Here is a 15,511-nt window from a genome sequence, read left to right as displayed (position 1 = left end):
GGTGAGAGTAATAATTAGATTTAGTGCTTCCCCACATCCTACTAGCTTTCAATTCAAAATCAGTAAAATGAATCTTGTGTTACCTAAAAAACAGAGCTTTAGTTCATCTGAAGGTGATGGCTCCGCTGATGAATGGAAACCCAAACAGCAGGAATCTGAGAATGATTCTGAAGAGGATGAGGAAGAAGTCCTACAAAGGGTTCACAAGGTGGCCAAAAGAAAGAGATCTGAGTGCCTTGTCCTGCAAAGAAAACTGAATACAGCCATGGTTTCACTGAGTCCTGTCACTCTCAACACACCTGTAGTAAGTATAATGTCAACATATACCACCATAAACCACATATAACACAAACGAGAAAAGGTGTTACTCATGTCTAGTCAGAAAAAGTATTTTTACAGTAAACAGACTTGTTTAGACATCAGGTCCATTCTTTGCAATAAAGGGACTCTTACATAGATGTTGGATCTTTGCCATTGTGTGTAGGTGATAAAATCTGTTTCTATGAGGCCAACAAATCAAAATGATAACTTTTGACTGTGAAGTAGATGTGCTGACTTTTTCTTAATAATTAGTGGCTTTCTAAAGTGTTTAAAACATGCTTTGACCTTTTCCCACAGAATGACAAGGTGGCAGTCAAAGTCCGTCCTGGTGTAAGAACGCTGCACTAAAACACACCTGAACATCAGAGCTAGACGTACTACATGATCTAGAATATATTTTAACATCTTTTTTTTTTTTGTCTTTTTTAGATGCATCAAGCTTTTGTAAGCCCAGGAACAACAAAGGCTTTGACAATTGGCTCAACAAAAACTGTGTGTGACCGAGTCAATATGGCAAACAGGATGATTTTCCACCAGTCATCTTGGTTTGAAGACATCATGCCAATATCTGGTAATTATGGGAAAATATGACAAAGTGAAGTAATAGAGCCTGGACAAGAAAAGTTGCATGTATTTATTCATGTATTTATACACTTTTAAGGTGACAACATTGAACACCAGGCTGGTGTTCAATGTTGTCACCTTGAAAGTGATTACCAGATGATTCCCTCAGGTACATACATAGTGCAGTGTACAGGATAAATACTGGTACAGTTTTCAAAAGTAACCAATCATTATTTACTTAACATAAAGGATCCATGGGGGAAACTGTGTCCAAAGAGTGGCTATTGGAGAATGAAGTCTCAGTGGGAGACACAACATTGCACAAGAGCCTGCCTGAAGAAAGACCGGGAGATTATGAAGGACAAGAAAAAGAAGGTCAAGTGGATGAGGGCTATTTGGAGAAGACAAAGATTGAAGGTGAAGACAGAACTAAGACAGAAGATGAGATAAAAGGACAAAAGACACAGAAAGAGAGACAGGAAGAGGCTTTGGAGAAGATGGACAGTGATGGTGAAGAAGGACAAAAGACAGACAAAAAGAGACATGATGAGACTTTGGAGAAGATGGAGAGTAAGAGTGAAAAGGAAAAGAAGAGAGAAACAAAGATTCAAGAGAAGTCTTTGGAGAAGATGGAGAGTAAGAGTGAAAAACGAAAGAAGAGGTCGGAGGAGTGTGACATTTTGGAGAAGGTAAGCTTGACTCCAAAGTTTGGAGACTTGAGAAGAGTTGTTGGGTTTTAAGATAAGATAAGATATCCCTGTATTCGTCCTGCAGAGGAGACATTTTCAGTTGTTGCAGCAGCAAAGAGGATAGATGAAAAATACATATGTGTACAATATATACAGTATAAAAAAATGACATACAGTGACATATGGTAATAAAACAACAGCAAGAAAATGACAAGACAATAACAAACGGTAACACAGTGGATGATTAAAACTCTGCATGTTTGAATAGCTATTGCACATAACTGTTTTTATTCGGCCCATATCTATGTGGATGTGTGGTCGACTGAGAGCATTGCTGGTTGAACAGTCTGACAGCAGCAGACTATCTTTAGTTAGTTTTTGCAGGCGCAAAGCTTTAGTAAATCAGGCCCTAAGGGTTATACACAGGCAGGAGATGAAGCAGGCTGTGGTCTGATCTCCCCAGGGGAGGGAGAGGTGATAATGAATATGCCTCCTTGGTGTTGGCATAAATAAACGTCCAGTGTTTTATTGTCTCTGGTGTGGCAGGTGACATACTGGGTAAATTTGGGCAGAGTGTGGGAAGGAGAGGCATGGTTGAAGTCCCCAGATATGAGGAGGAGAACCTGTGGGTTCTGTGTCTGCAGCCTGCTCACAGCTGAGTGCAGGACATCACAGGCTGCGTCACTATTAGCAGAGGGGGGAGTGTACACTGCTACCACCAGAACATGTGAAAATTCCCTGGGTAGATAGTATGGTCTCATGCTAACAGCTAACAGCTCAATATCCTTACAGCACACCTCCTCTTTGACAGTGATGTGCCCGAGGTTACACCATCTATTGTTGACAAACACAGCCAGCCCCCTCTTTCTTCTTACTGCTCTCCTGTGCCCCGTCCGTGTGCTGCAAAATAAATCCCTCCAGAGAAATGGTTGTGTCTGGTGTTAGTGAGTTTAGCCATGTCTCCCTAAACATCATGATGCTGAATCCCGATATTCCCTCTGGTGCCGGGTCAGTGACGTTAACTCGTCTAACTTATTGGGAGAGATCTCACATTCCCCATAACGATGAATGGGAGGACGGGTCTGTAGCGACTCTTCCTACAGCATTGAATTCCGGCAAGGGTCCCAAGTCTCCTCCTCTTCAACACACAGGGAACATCGGGTCTATCCTGGGGCAGCAATGCTGTGGTACGGAGGGCTAACAGCTGATCCCGACTGTAAACAATCGGAACGTGGCTGGGCATGGGGCCCCCTGGTCATGAAATGTGCAAAAAACTAAAAAAGGACCAAAGCAACCACAGCAACTTCAGTATCCATAAGTGCACCATTGTAACAAAAAACATACACACAAAAAGAAATTGAGAATAGTCACTAAAAAACTACTAAAGTAACTAGTAAAGAACCTCAAATTGAGCAGGAGCTGCTGCAACTGCTGCCACTCAGGGGCAGTGCATCTATTTAATTTGAGGCCTGTTGTCAAAGACTTGATCTGTTGCTCCTGTGTCCTCATTTGGATCCTGAAGCAGTAAGATGTTGTAAATATCAATATATAAATCAATGTATTTATATATCTATTATATTCAGTTACATGATACTATGTGGTTAAAGAGGCCTTCAATCACCACAGGTGACCAGCCGACTGACTGAGGCCTAAAAAGAGGGACAAGTCTTATATTTTCTAAATTTTACCAACATACAGATTAATATAATGTAATACTAAGTTCTGTTCAACCAAATAGAGGTTTATCAACTCAGTAAATTTTATTGTGAAGCTGAGGTGTTAGTAAAGAAAAGTACATATGACATAGTGTGTCTCACGAAACAGGAAATGAAAACAATATAACCTGAGAGGCCCAAAGACAACTGAAGACCATATTATTATGATAGAAATGAAGAAACACCCAACTTATGCATCAATGCCCCTTCAGCCTAAGAATATACTGGATGCTACATCGGGCCTCTGGCCTTGTCCCCTGGTACATCGTTCAAATTTCAGACCTCCATCTGCTTCAGCTGCCAAATGGGGTCAAAAGAGTAACTGGTCTGGGAAGGCTTTTGAAAATACTAAAACTTTAAGTCCAAATTAACAAATTATCTTTGTCTTTCATGAAACCAGCTGAGGAGCTTGTCTAAAGTTGCGCGGGTTGGTTCAAGGGTCTGTGAACTGAGAGTAATAGAAGAAGAATCAGAAGAGGAAGCCCTGTCAAAAGGAAATGTGGGGGAAAGTGGTGAAGAAGGGTTGTTGCAGAGTGAGGTAAGCGAAGTGGTACATCAAACAGTCAAGCAACAAAATAAAAACTTCAAACTTGGCTTTTAAAACCCACACTTGTCTATTTAATTTGTTCTTTAATTCATATTGCTACATTAACAGGATACACGAGCATTGATGAGCCAATCTCCGGACCTAAAACTGAATTCAGCCCTGGTTTCACTGTCACTGAGTCCTGTCACTCTCAACACACCTGTAGTAAGTATAATGTCAACATATACCACCATAAACCACATATAACACAAACGAGAAAAGCTGTTACTCATGTCTAGTCAGAAAAAGTATTTTACAGTAAACAGACTTGTTCAACATCAGGTCCATTCTTTACAATAAAGGGACTCTTACATAGATGTTGGATCTTTACCATTGTGTGTAGGTGATAAAATCTATGAGGCCAACAAATCAAAATGATAACTTTTGACTGTGAAGTAGATGTGCTGACTATTTGTTAATAATTAGTGGCTTTCTAAAGTGTTTACAACATGCTTTGACCTTTTCCCACAGAATGACAAGGTGGCAGTCAAAGTCCGTCCTGGTGTAAGAAAGCTGCACTACACACACCTGAACATCCGAGCTAGACGAACTACATGATCTAGAATATATTTTCACACCTTATTTCTTTTCCTTTTTTAAGATGCATCAAGCTTTTGTAAGCCCAGGAACAGCAAACATTTTGTCAACTCACGCAAGAAAAATCAATATGGCAAACAGGATGATTTTCCACCAGTCATCTTTGTTTGAAGACATCATGCCAATATCTGGTAATTATGGGAAACTATGACAAAGTGAAGTAATAGAGCCTGGACAAGAAAAGTTCCATGTTATAATACATTTATGTATTTAATATACACTTTTAAGGTGACAACATTGAAGTCTCAGTGGGAGGCACAACATTGCACGACAGAAATAAGATGGAAGATAAGCTAAAAGAAGGACAAAAGACAGAAAAAGACACACAGGAAGAGACTTTGGAGAAGATGGACAGTGATGGTGAAGAAGGACAAAAGGCAGAGGAAAAGATCCACAGTGTTGGTGGAGCAGGACAAAAGACAAAGAAAACTATTCAGGAAGAGACTTTGGAGAACATGGAGGGTAAGAGTGAAAGAGGAAAGAAGAGAGTAACAAAGATTCAAGAGAAGACTTTGGAGAACATGGAGGGTAAGAGTGAAAGAGGAAAGAAGAGAGAAACAAACATTCAAGAGAAGACTTTGGAGAACATGGAGGGTAAGAGTGAAAGAGGAAAGAAGAGAGTAACAAAGATTCAAGAGAAGACTTTGGAGAACATGGAGGGTAAGAGTGAAAGAGGAAAGAAGAGAGTAACAAAGATTCAAGAGAAGACTTTGGAGAACATGGAGGGTAAGAGTGAAAGAGGAAAGAAGAGAGAAAGAAAGATTCAAGAGAAGACTTTGGAGAACATGGAGGGTAAGAGTGAAAGAGGAAAGAAGAGAGAAACAAAGATTAAAGAGAAGACTTTGGAGAACATGGAGGGTAAGAATGAAAGAGGAAAGAAGAGAGAAACAAAGATTAAAGAAAAGACTTTGGAGAACATGGAGGGTAAGAGTGAAAGAGGAAAGAAGAGAGAAAGAAAGATTCAAGAGAAGACTTTGGAGAACATGGAGGGTAAGAGTGAAAGAGGAAAGAAGAGAGAAAGAAAGATTCAAGAGAAGACTTTGGAGAACATGGAGGGTAAGAGTGAAAGGGGAAAGAAGAGAGTAACAAAGATTCAAGAGAAGACTTTGGAGAACATGGAGGGTAAGAGTGAAAGGGGAAAGAAGAGAGAAACAAAGATTAAAGAGAAGACTTTGGAGAACATGGAGGGTAAGAGTGAAAGGGGAAAGAAGAGAGAAACAAAGATTCAAGAGAAGACTTTGGAGAACATGGAGGGTAAGCGTGAAAGGGGAAAGAAGAGAGAAACACAGATTAAAGAGAAGACTTTGGAGAACATAGTTCTCCAACTATGGGAGGGTAAGAGTGAAAGAGGAAAGAAGAGACAAACAAAGATTCAAGAGAAGACTTTGGAGAACATGGAGGGTAAGAGTGAAAGGGGAAAGAAGAGAGAAACACAGATTAAAGAGAAGACTTTGGAGAACATGGAGGGTAAGAGTGAAAGAGGAAAGAAGAGAGAAACAAAGATTAAAGATGAGCATGTGGTGACGAGGAGTAAAGTAAAAGTGCAAAAGAGAAAGATGAAAGAGGAGCATCTGGAGAAGAGTGAGAGGGAAAGTGAAGAAGGATCAAGTGGAGCAGCACAAACCTTGAAGATGCCTTTGAAGAGAAGGAAATTTCAAGAATGACGAGAAGAAAGGAGAAGGCAGGAGGAATTACAAACTGTTCAAAACTTATGCAGCATCAAAATGTTCAGTTACCATACAGAGTTCCTTGAATTTGATGTGTTCAATAAAACTGCTCAACTTGAAAAGTAGTGGAAATTATTTTTCCGCAGTTCATAAGTCCGGTAAGTGGGGAAATTCCGGTTATTGCTGCAACAGGAGGATAGGAGAGTAATAAATAAATATAACAGTATATACAATATAAACAGAAAAAAGAAAAAAAAATGACATACAGGGACATACAGTGACAAACAGAAACAACAGCAAGACAATGGCAACGGTGCATAAGGGATAAATGGAAAAATCTGCATGTTTGAGTATCTATTGCACATAACAGTATATTATTGAGTCCGAGTGTATGAGTGGTCTACTGAGAGCAGTGTTGGTTAATCTTGCATTTAAATATTTACAGGGTTTAACTAAACATCTCAGGGATCTCAGGCTGAAGGTTTTGTCAGTGATTTTGCACTCTATGTGGGCCAGTCCTGTGGTGGTTTGAACCCTCTCAGTCTTTTCATCTGCCCATGAGGGGTAACTCCAAGAAGGAGGAAATTTCCACATCCGCCTGTAGAGTCAAAAAACAAGACTGGAAAGGTAGCATGCACCAAGTGTTTATTCTCTATTGAGAGGGAACATCACACAGAACCACATAAGCAGTTCAGAGTTGTGCCCCCTGACCAAATGTTTCGCCCCGTTCTTATACTGTTTAAGACAAGATAAGATAAGATAGATTTATTTATCCCACAGTGGGGAGAGAACCGGGTTCCAGCAGCTCAGTATTACATTACATTACATGTCATTTAGCAGACGCTTTTATCCAAAGCGACTTACAATAAGTGCATTTAAACATTTGGGTACAAATAAGAGCTAGAAGTAAGTAAGAGCTTCAAGTAAATCAAACTATGAAGTGCTAGTCATAAGTGCGATATATATATATATATATATTTTTTTTTTTTTTGTCGTCGTCGTTATCGTCTTAGTCGAGGTAGAGTCAGAAGAAATGTGTTTTTAGTCGGCGGCGAAAGATGTGGAGGCTTTCCGCTGTCCGGATGTCAATGGGGAGCTCGTTCCACCATTTGGGAGCGAGGACAGTGAACAGTCTCGAGTTCTGTAAATGCCTCTGCGATCCTCTCAGTGAAGGGGCAGCGAGCCGGTTTGCCGATGCAGAGCGAAGTGGGCGGGCTGGGGTGTAGGTTTTGATCATGTCCTGGATGTAGGCTGGACCGGATCCGTTTGTAGCATGGAACGCAAGCACTAGAGTCTTGAAGCGGATGCGAGCAGCTACAGGAAGCCAGTGAAGGGAGCGGAGGAGAGGTGTAGTGTGGGAGAATTTTGGTAAGTTGAAGACCAGTCGAGCTGCTGCATTCTGGATGAGTTGCAGGGGTCGTATGGCACACGCAGGGAGACCAGCCAGGAGGGAGTTGCAGTAATCCAAGTGTGAGATGACAAGAGCCTGGACCAGAACCTGTGCCGCCTTCTGGGTTAGAAGAGGCCGTATCCTTCTGATGTTGTACAACATGTATCTGCAAGATCGAGCTGTTGCAGCAATGTTGGCAGTGAGGGGGAGATGTTCATCAAGTGTCACACCCAGGTTCCTTGCGGTATGAGACGGAGTTACCACAGAGTTGTCGAGGGTGATGGTTAGGTCTGTGGTGGGAGAGCCCTTTCCTGGGAGAAAAAGAAACTCAGTCTTGTTGAGATTGAGTTTCAGGTGATGGTCAGACATCCACTGAGAGATGTCGGTAAGACAAGCGGAGATCCGTTCTGCTACAATTGTGTCGGAGCTGGGAAAAGAGAGGATGAGTTGGGTGTCGTCGGCGTAGCTGTGATAGGAAAAACCATGAGAGAGAATAACAGAACCAAGAGAGTTGGTGTATAGAGAGAAGAGGAGAGGGCCCAAGACAGAACCCTGAGGGACCCCAGTAGCTAGAGGACAGGGTTCCGACACAGATCCTCTCCAGGTTACTCTGTATGTTCGGTTTTGAAGATAGGATGAGAGTAGGGTAAGTGCAGATCCTGAGACACCTAGTTCTTGAAGGGAGGAAATAAGGATCTGGTGGTTAACTGTGTCAAACGCTGCAGAAAGGTCCAAGAGGATGAGCACAGAGGAGAGAGAGGCAGCCCTGGCAGTGTGGAGTTGCTCAGTGACAGCAAGGAGTGCAGTTTCGGTCGAGTGACCTGCTTTAAAACCAGACTGAAGAGGATCAAGAAGGTTGTTCCGGTGAAGGTAGGAGGAGAGTTGATTAAAGATAGCACGCTCCAGAGTTTTAGAGAGAAAAGGGAGAAGAGAGACAGGTCTGTAGTTATTTACTTCAGACGGGTCAAGGGTGGGTTTTTTAAGGAGGGGGGTCACTCTGGCCTCTTTAAGAGAGTCCGGAAAGCAACCAGATGATAGAGATGTGTTAATGAGGTGGGTGAGGAAAGGAAGAAGATCAGAAGCAATTGACTGAAGAAGGTGAGAGGGGATAGGGTCAAGGGGGCAGGAGGTGGGGCGGGCAGAGGTTATTAGGGAAAGAACTTGATCCTGAGATAGAGGGGTGAAAGAGGATAGAGAAGGAGCTGAATTTGTGGTTGGTAGAGAGGTGAGATCAGGAGGTGGGGTTGAGAAAGAAGAGCGAATGTCATCTACTTTCTTTGTGAAGTAGTTGACAAAGTGAATTGGTAGAAGGGAGGAGGGAGGAGGGGGGGTGGGGGGATCAAGGAGGTTAGAGAAGATCGAGAAAAGTTTTTTTTTTTTTTTTTTGGGGGGTTAGAGAAAGAGGATTGAATTTTAGTCAGATAGAAAGATTGTTTGGCTGCAGAGATAGAGGCAGTGAGGGTGGAGAGAAGAGAGTGATAGGAAAGCAGGTCGTCAGGGAGTTTTGATTTCCTCCATTTCCTTTCTGCTGCCCGTATCGTGGCTCTCTCAGTACACACTGAGTCCGACAACCACGGGGCTGGGGAGGACTTACGAACCCGCCGTGAAGTAAGAGGACAGAGAGAGTCAAGAGAGGAGGACAGAGTACAGAGGAATGTGTCTGTGGCAGAGTTGGGATGCATGAGGGAGAAGGAGTCAGCTGAAGGAAGTGCTGATAGAACAGTTGAGGAGAGAGAGGAGGGAGAGAGAGAGCGAATGTTGCGACGGACAAGTGCAGTATCTGATGAGATGAGATCATCAGATTGGGAGAGTGGGAGAGAGTAGGAAATGAAGAAATGATCAGAGACATGAAGTGGAGTTACCGTGAGGTCGGAGGTGGAGCAGTTTCTGGTGAAGATGAGGTCAAGGTGGTTGCCAGCTTTGTGAGTTGGTGGAGAAGGAGCAAGTGAGAGAGAAAGAGACGAAAGTAGAAATAGTAGATCGGATGACTTCTCTGACTGGATGTTGAAGTCACCAAGAAGAACAAGTGGTGGGCCATTTTCTGGGATGTTTGAGAGGAGGACATCTAGTTCCTCCAAGAAGTGTCCCAATGGGCCTGGTGGACGGTAGATGACAATAATGATTAGTTTGACTGGGTGAGTTACAGTTACAGCATGAAATTCAAACGACTGTGAAGAGAAGTGTGGCAGTGGGTAAAGAGTGAAAGTCCAGTTGGGGTTGATGAGCAGACCTGTCCCACCACCTCTTCCAGTGGATCTGGGTGTGTGGGAGAAGGAGTGGGCGGAGGAGAGAGCTGCAGGGGTGGCTGTGTTGGAGGGTGTTATCCAAGTCTCAGTGAGAGCAAGGAAGTCCAGGCATTGCTCAGTAGCAAAGCCGGAAATGAACTCAGTCTTGCGGGTAGCTGACTGGCAGTTCCACAGGCCCCCTGCGACAAGGTGCTGGATGTGTGTGGAGCGGGTGGGATAGATAAGTGAGGACAGGTTACGGTGATGCTGTGAGTGATTGTGAGGTTTGTAGTATCTATGAGAAGAGACATGAACAGGAATGGAAAAAAGGCACATATGTGAAAGGTCGAAAACACTTGCAGACAGGTACTTAGCCTCGTTAGACTCCGGTTTAGACTCCTTTGTCTTTGTCTTCCTGAGTCTTCGTCTGAAGAGTCTGCCGCTGAAGCTGCCGCTTCAAAGTCAGTGCTGCTTTTTTAAAAGACACCTGATTAGGTGCTGATTAGTTGCAGCTGAGTGGCCACTCCCTGATTAGGGGCTGATTAGTTACAGCTGTGTTGGCCACTCCCCTTTGCCAGTGAAACTTCTCACCTGGTGATGGTGATGGCTCAATAGAAACTAGGTCAAAGCAGCAACAATAACAACTTTCTCTTTGACCTAGCAGACAAAATATCTTTACAAAACTTTCACCTTTAATTAAACAGACAAGTCAAAAGTCACAAAAGTCAAGCAACCCAGCTACATACAATAGCAATTATTGAAATAGCAACCAAATAAGAAAGACCTACAGAAGTGATACTTAGCTTAATTCCAGTAGTCCTATGAGATACCCAGATAGTCCAAATGCACACTGTACTCAGTATACAGATAAACAATTACAAAATATTATAAAAACTGTACATGGAAAGAAATAAAATAAGAGTGAATGTAAATAAGGTGCATATTACTTTAAGATACAAATAAGACAAATATAGGCAACAAAAACAGAAGACAAAAACTGTAAACAATAACTTAACAGACCAGCTAAAAACAAAAAACAAAACTGTAAACAATAACTTAACAGACAAGCTAAAAACAAAAAAAAACAAAACTGTAAACAATAACTTAACAAACCAGTTAAAAACAAAAGAACAAAACTGTAAACAATAACTTAACAGATCAGGGGCCTGTTTCAGAAAGCAGGTTGAGTGAAAACTCTGAGTCTGTTAACCCTGAAATGAGGGAAACTCTGGTTTTTCGGTTTCAAAAAGCCAGTTCAGCTCAACTCTGAGTCAGTTACCCTGGCAACATACGCCGTGATCCCTAACCTGCTCGCTGGCAGGTTTTCTTAAACTAACACAGACACACATGGTATTTGATTTCCTCATTCATTCAGTCAGAGTTTTGGCGTAGTATAGTTCTGCCGTCTGTTCTGCCGTCTACATTAGAAGTTATATTAGGTGGAGACTATTTTCACTACCATGGCATGTACTTTTGACAATGATCCCGCGGATGAAGGTGCAGCATTACTGCGCAGAGAATTAAATATTCCTCGGGAGATAATTATCAGACTGCGCATAGATTTCCAGACACACACATCTTTTTGAGCGGTACCGTTTCACATCACAGTCCATCATTTACATACACAACCTGATCAGTCCTTTCATTTCCAACATTACTAACCGGAGTCACGCGCTCACATCCCAGCAGAAATTGTGTGTTGCTGCGTTTTTTTTGTTTTTTTTTTTTTTTTACAAATGGGAGTTTTTTATATAACGTCGGAGATGCAGAGCACTTGAACGTGATATAAAGAATGAGAAGTCATTTATGTGTGAAAACATCATTATGTTGGGGATAAAACAACTGTACAATCAAACAGCCACTTCATACTTACTTTACAATGTAAAACATGATCAAAATGAGGTAATCCCATGAGATTATGCCGAGGTCTTACCTGTTCGAACAATGTTTTTATGTTTCATCTTTATCTGCTGCCAACTGCGCTTCTCCCCCGCGGGATTACACCTAAATGAAATAAATTAATAGTCTACCACTCAAGTAGTTTCCCCTGTAATATTGTGATTGTGCAAAGGACGACATTTAAACTTCCTCATCAGCAGCAATGTTCTCCGACGCCGTCTCCCTCTCTTTTTCTGCTGCAGCGGTATTACACTTCCTTCTAAAAACATGCTCAAACTCACCGTATGAGCGCATTTATATTTCCAACTCCAGTGGGTGAAGAACGTTGCCCTCCGCTTCCCCGTTGTCATGGTGACTCATCGAAACGGGCTCCATTGATGCTGTCTTTTTATACTTGTGGTGCATGTGCTTAACTCGAGGTGAAACGGCTCTGAGTTGAACAAACTAACTCAAATCAGCTGTTGAGGAACCGAAAACTCAGAGTTTCTTATCTCAGAGTAGATCAACTCAGAGTTCAGGGTTAGACTGAGAGTTTGTTGAATCTGCTTTCTGAAACAGACCAGCTAAAAACAAGGAACAAAACTGTAAACAATAACTTAACAGACCAGCTAAAAACAAAAAACAGACTAATACAGCAGTGACACAAACATTGTTATTTAGTTTGCACACTGTTGTTCAGACGGACAGCAGTAGGAATGAACGACCTGCTGAGCCGCTCCGTCCTGCACTTAGGGTGCATCAGTCTCTGACTGAAGGAGCTTCTTAAGGCCCCAACAGTCTTGTGCAGTGGGTGAGAGGTGTTGTCCATGATGGCCGATAGTTTGGCCAGTACCCTCCTCTCTTCTATGACCTCGATGGAGTCCAGGGGACAGCCACAGACAGAGCCGGCTTTTTTAATTATCCGATTTAGTCTGTTTTTGTCCCGCACAGAACAGCCCCCTCCCCAGCACACCACAGCAAACAGGACCACTGACGCAACCACAGTGTCCTCAGCAGTGTCCTGCACACCCCAAAAGAGTGCAGTCTCCGCAGCAGATAAAGAGTGAGTCAGTGTTGTCAGTCCAGTCCAGTTTATTGTTTAGGTGAACACCCAGGTACTTGTATGTCGTCACCCTCTCGATGTCCAGTCCCTGGATGTTCACCGGTGCAGTGTTTTGCTTTTTCTTGCTGAAGGTTACCACCATCTCCCTCGTCTTGCTGGCGTTGACAAGAAGGGGATTCTTCTCACACCAGCTGACTATCCATAATAGTATTTCTGTATTCCTGGTCGTCGTCTCCTGACACACACCCCACGATGGCAGTGTCATCAGAGAACTTATGGAGGTGGCAGCTGTCTGTGGAATAACTGAAGTCCAATGTGTATAGGGTGAAGAGGAAGGGTGAGAGCACAGTGCCTTGGGGGGCTCCCGTGCTGCAGACTAACAGGGTTAGGGTACGACACACAGTCCTGCAGCCTCACAAACTGGGGTCTGTCTGTGAGGTAATTGGTGGCCCATGCAGCCAGCCGGTCGCTGACACCTGCTCTCTCCAGCTTCACCCTGAGCAGCGATGGTTGTATGGTGTTAAAGCAGAGATGTATAAAGTACTGGAGAAGAGGAGTGGAGTAGAAGTACAAGTAGTATATCCAAAAACTGACTTGAGTAGAAGTTGAAGTGTTCTTTAAACACCACACTTAAGTGGAAGTACTAAAGTATTCAAAATGTTTTGTACTTAAGTATTGCAAGTATAAGTATTTTAAAATTTACTACTCAAGTACTGAAAGTAAAAGTAAAAGTACAAGTGTTGTGTTATGTGTATATTAAAGAAAGCAGTCATACCATACGTTTGAATATGATATTGTTTATATCATTTCAAATATTAAAACTGAAGCTGGCCACATAAATACAAAGTGTTTATGTAAAAACAAAATAAAACATCAAAGGCCAGAGGGGTATTCCAAGAAAATGGCTAAGTGGCATACCTGGGTAAGTTAAGCCTAATGGTAAACCTTGAATAGATAGAACAGCCCAGAAGCATCATTCTCACAAAGCCAAAGGGCTCTTCCATCATCAGGTCTACCACTGCCTACAGGTTAACTTACTCAGGTTTGTCTCTTAACCAGCTACTTTGAATACCCTCCAGTAGGCCACATACAAGTATTTCTTATGTGAAAACAAAAGTGATTAGAACACTTTGCAACACTGAGAACTTTGTAAACAAAAACAGATCAAGTATCTGCCAGGGTTTTATTTTCTCTGGTATGACAGTCCAGGTATTGATGAAAGTCAGGGAGTGTGGCAGATAGGGAAACGTGATTAAAATCCCAAGTGATGAGGAAAAAGGCTTGGCGATGCGCTGTCTGTAGCTGGGACACAACACTGTGGAGAAGCTTGCAGGCAGCAGCAGCATTTGCAGAGGGAGGGATGTACACCATCAGAGCCATTACGTGTGAGAACTCCCTCGGTAGATAGTATGGCCGAATGTTAACTGCTAGCAGCTCAATAAACCTAGTACACCGCTGCTCCTTCACATGAATGTGTCCACGGTGGCACCACTTATTGTTCACAAACATCGCCAGTCCCCCACCCTTCTTACCACTCTCCCTTGTATTCCTGTCCGCTCTTGCGAGTTGAAACCCCTCCAGTTGCGCCAGTGAGTTCAGGATGAGATCGGTCAGCCAAGTCTCCATGAAATGAATGAGGCTGCACTCACGGTACTCCCCGCTGTAGCTTCGTTAGCGCCGCTAGCTCCTCGAACTTGTTCTGAAGAGACCGCACGTTTCCCATGATGACAGATGGGAGGCTTGGTTTGTACCGTCATCTCTTTTCACAACATTTAACTCCGGCTCTACATCCTCTCCGTCTCCTCCGTAGTTCAGCGGGAATGTCTGGTCTCTCCGCGGGTGTTAGCCTAGCGTTGCTAAGCGCTAACAGCTGATCCCGGTTGTAAAAACAGCGTTGCGACTGAGCGTGTTCGCCGATGCGGAGTCCAAAAACAAAGTGATAACAACAAAAAAAGTCTCACCAGCGTTACGTCCAGGGTTGGACGTGTACGGGCTCGACTGCTGAACACAAATGGACAATAAAAAAGCGCTAAAAATACACATAATTCACTTATAGCTAAGAATGAGTACGGAGCTGCTGTAACAAGCTGCCACTCGGACGGCGCCATGATACATTGATTTGACTGTCAATTGTTTGACATGCCCCTGGCCCTTTGATGAAGAAACACAGAACTTCCTTAACGGATTAGAAAACAATCTGGTGGAATACAAAAGAGATTGTAAACCTCTTTCAGGATTTTATATCTAGGTATAACCTCCTCTCTACTTAGGGGGTTATAAACAGGGGGGTCGTAACAGCAGATTTGACCAGACCATCCTTTTGGCCATTCCAGCAGTACACAGTTCAGACTAACTACAGAAAGTACAAGATCAAACTATATAAGAGTGGAAGATTTTCTAGATGTTACTACAAAGAATGTAAAATTCCATCACACGCAAAATGAGCTGAACCTGTCAGGAAGCACTTATATCACATGTCCAAGCCAGGTTCTAGAAGTTGGAGGTCCCTAAGTTATTTTGAAAGATACTTCCAGTCTATTAGTAGCAATAAACATGCTTCCTGGATGAGATGATTTTACACATCTCAGGCATCTCCTCATTCAAGGTTCAGTTTGGTTTGGTGGATGTCGCCCAAGTATTCACTTAACAAGCCAATCCATCACCAGCACCTACAGATGGTCTAAGGGCGTATAGGTCTAAGGGCCTGGATCTTTCTTGGTTCAACCAGAGAAACTTTCTTTCTCTGAAACTTTTGTCAGTGATTCTGTACTTCATGTGGGCCAGTCCTGTGATGGTTTGAACTCTCTCAGTCTTTT

At 42.8% G+C, this 15,511-nt stretch overlaps 1 long non-coding RNA gene across 1 annotated transcript; it reads left to right on the top strand.

Annotated features, from left to right (window-relative positions):
- Positions 1–3,966: 3,966 nt before the first annotated feature.
- LOC131460392 (uncharacterized) lies at positions 3,967–4,605 on the top strand. Its single transcript, XR_009240385.1, has 3 exons — positions 3,967–4,040; positions 4,347–4,379; positions 4,477–4,605. It is a non-coding gene; the product is annotated as an uncharacterized LOC131460392 (long non-coding RNA).
- The last annotated feature ends 10,906 nt before the right edge of the window (positions 4,606–15,511 follow it).

Source organism: Solea solea, chromosome 6 (genome assembly GCF_958295425.1).
Source record: "Solea solea chromosome 6, fSolSol10.1, whole genome shotgun sequence".
Classification (NCBI taxonomy): Eukaryota; Metazoa; Chordata; class Actinopteri; order Pleuronectiformes; family Soleidae; genus Solea; species Solea solea.
The sequence above is the reverse complement of the archived record's forward strand: the minus strand, read 5'-3'. Positions and strand labels throughout refer to the sequence as shown.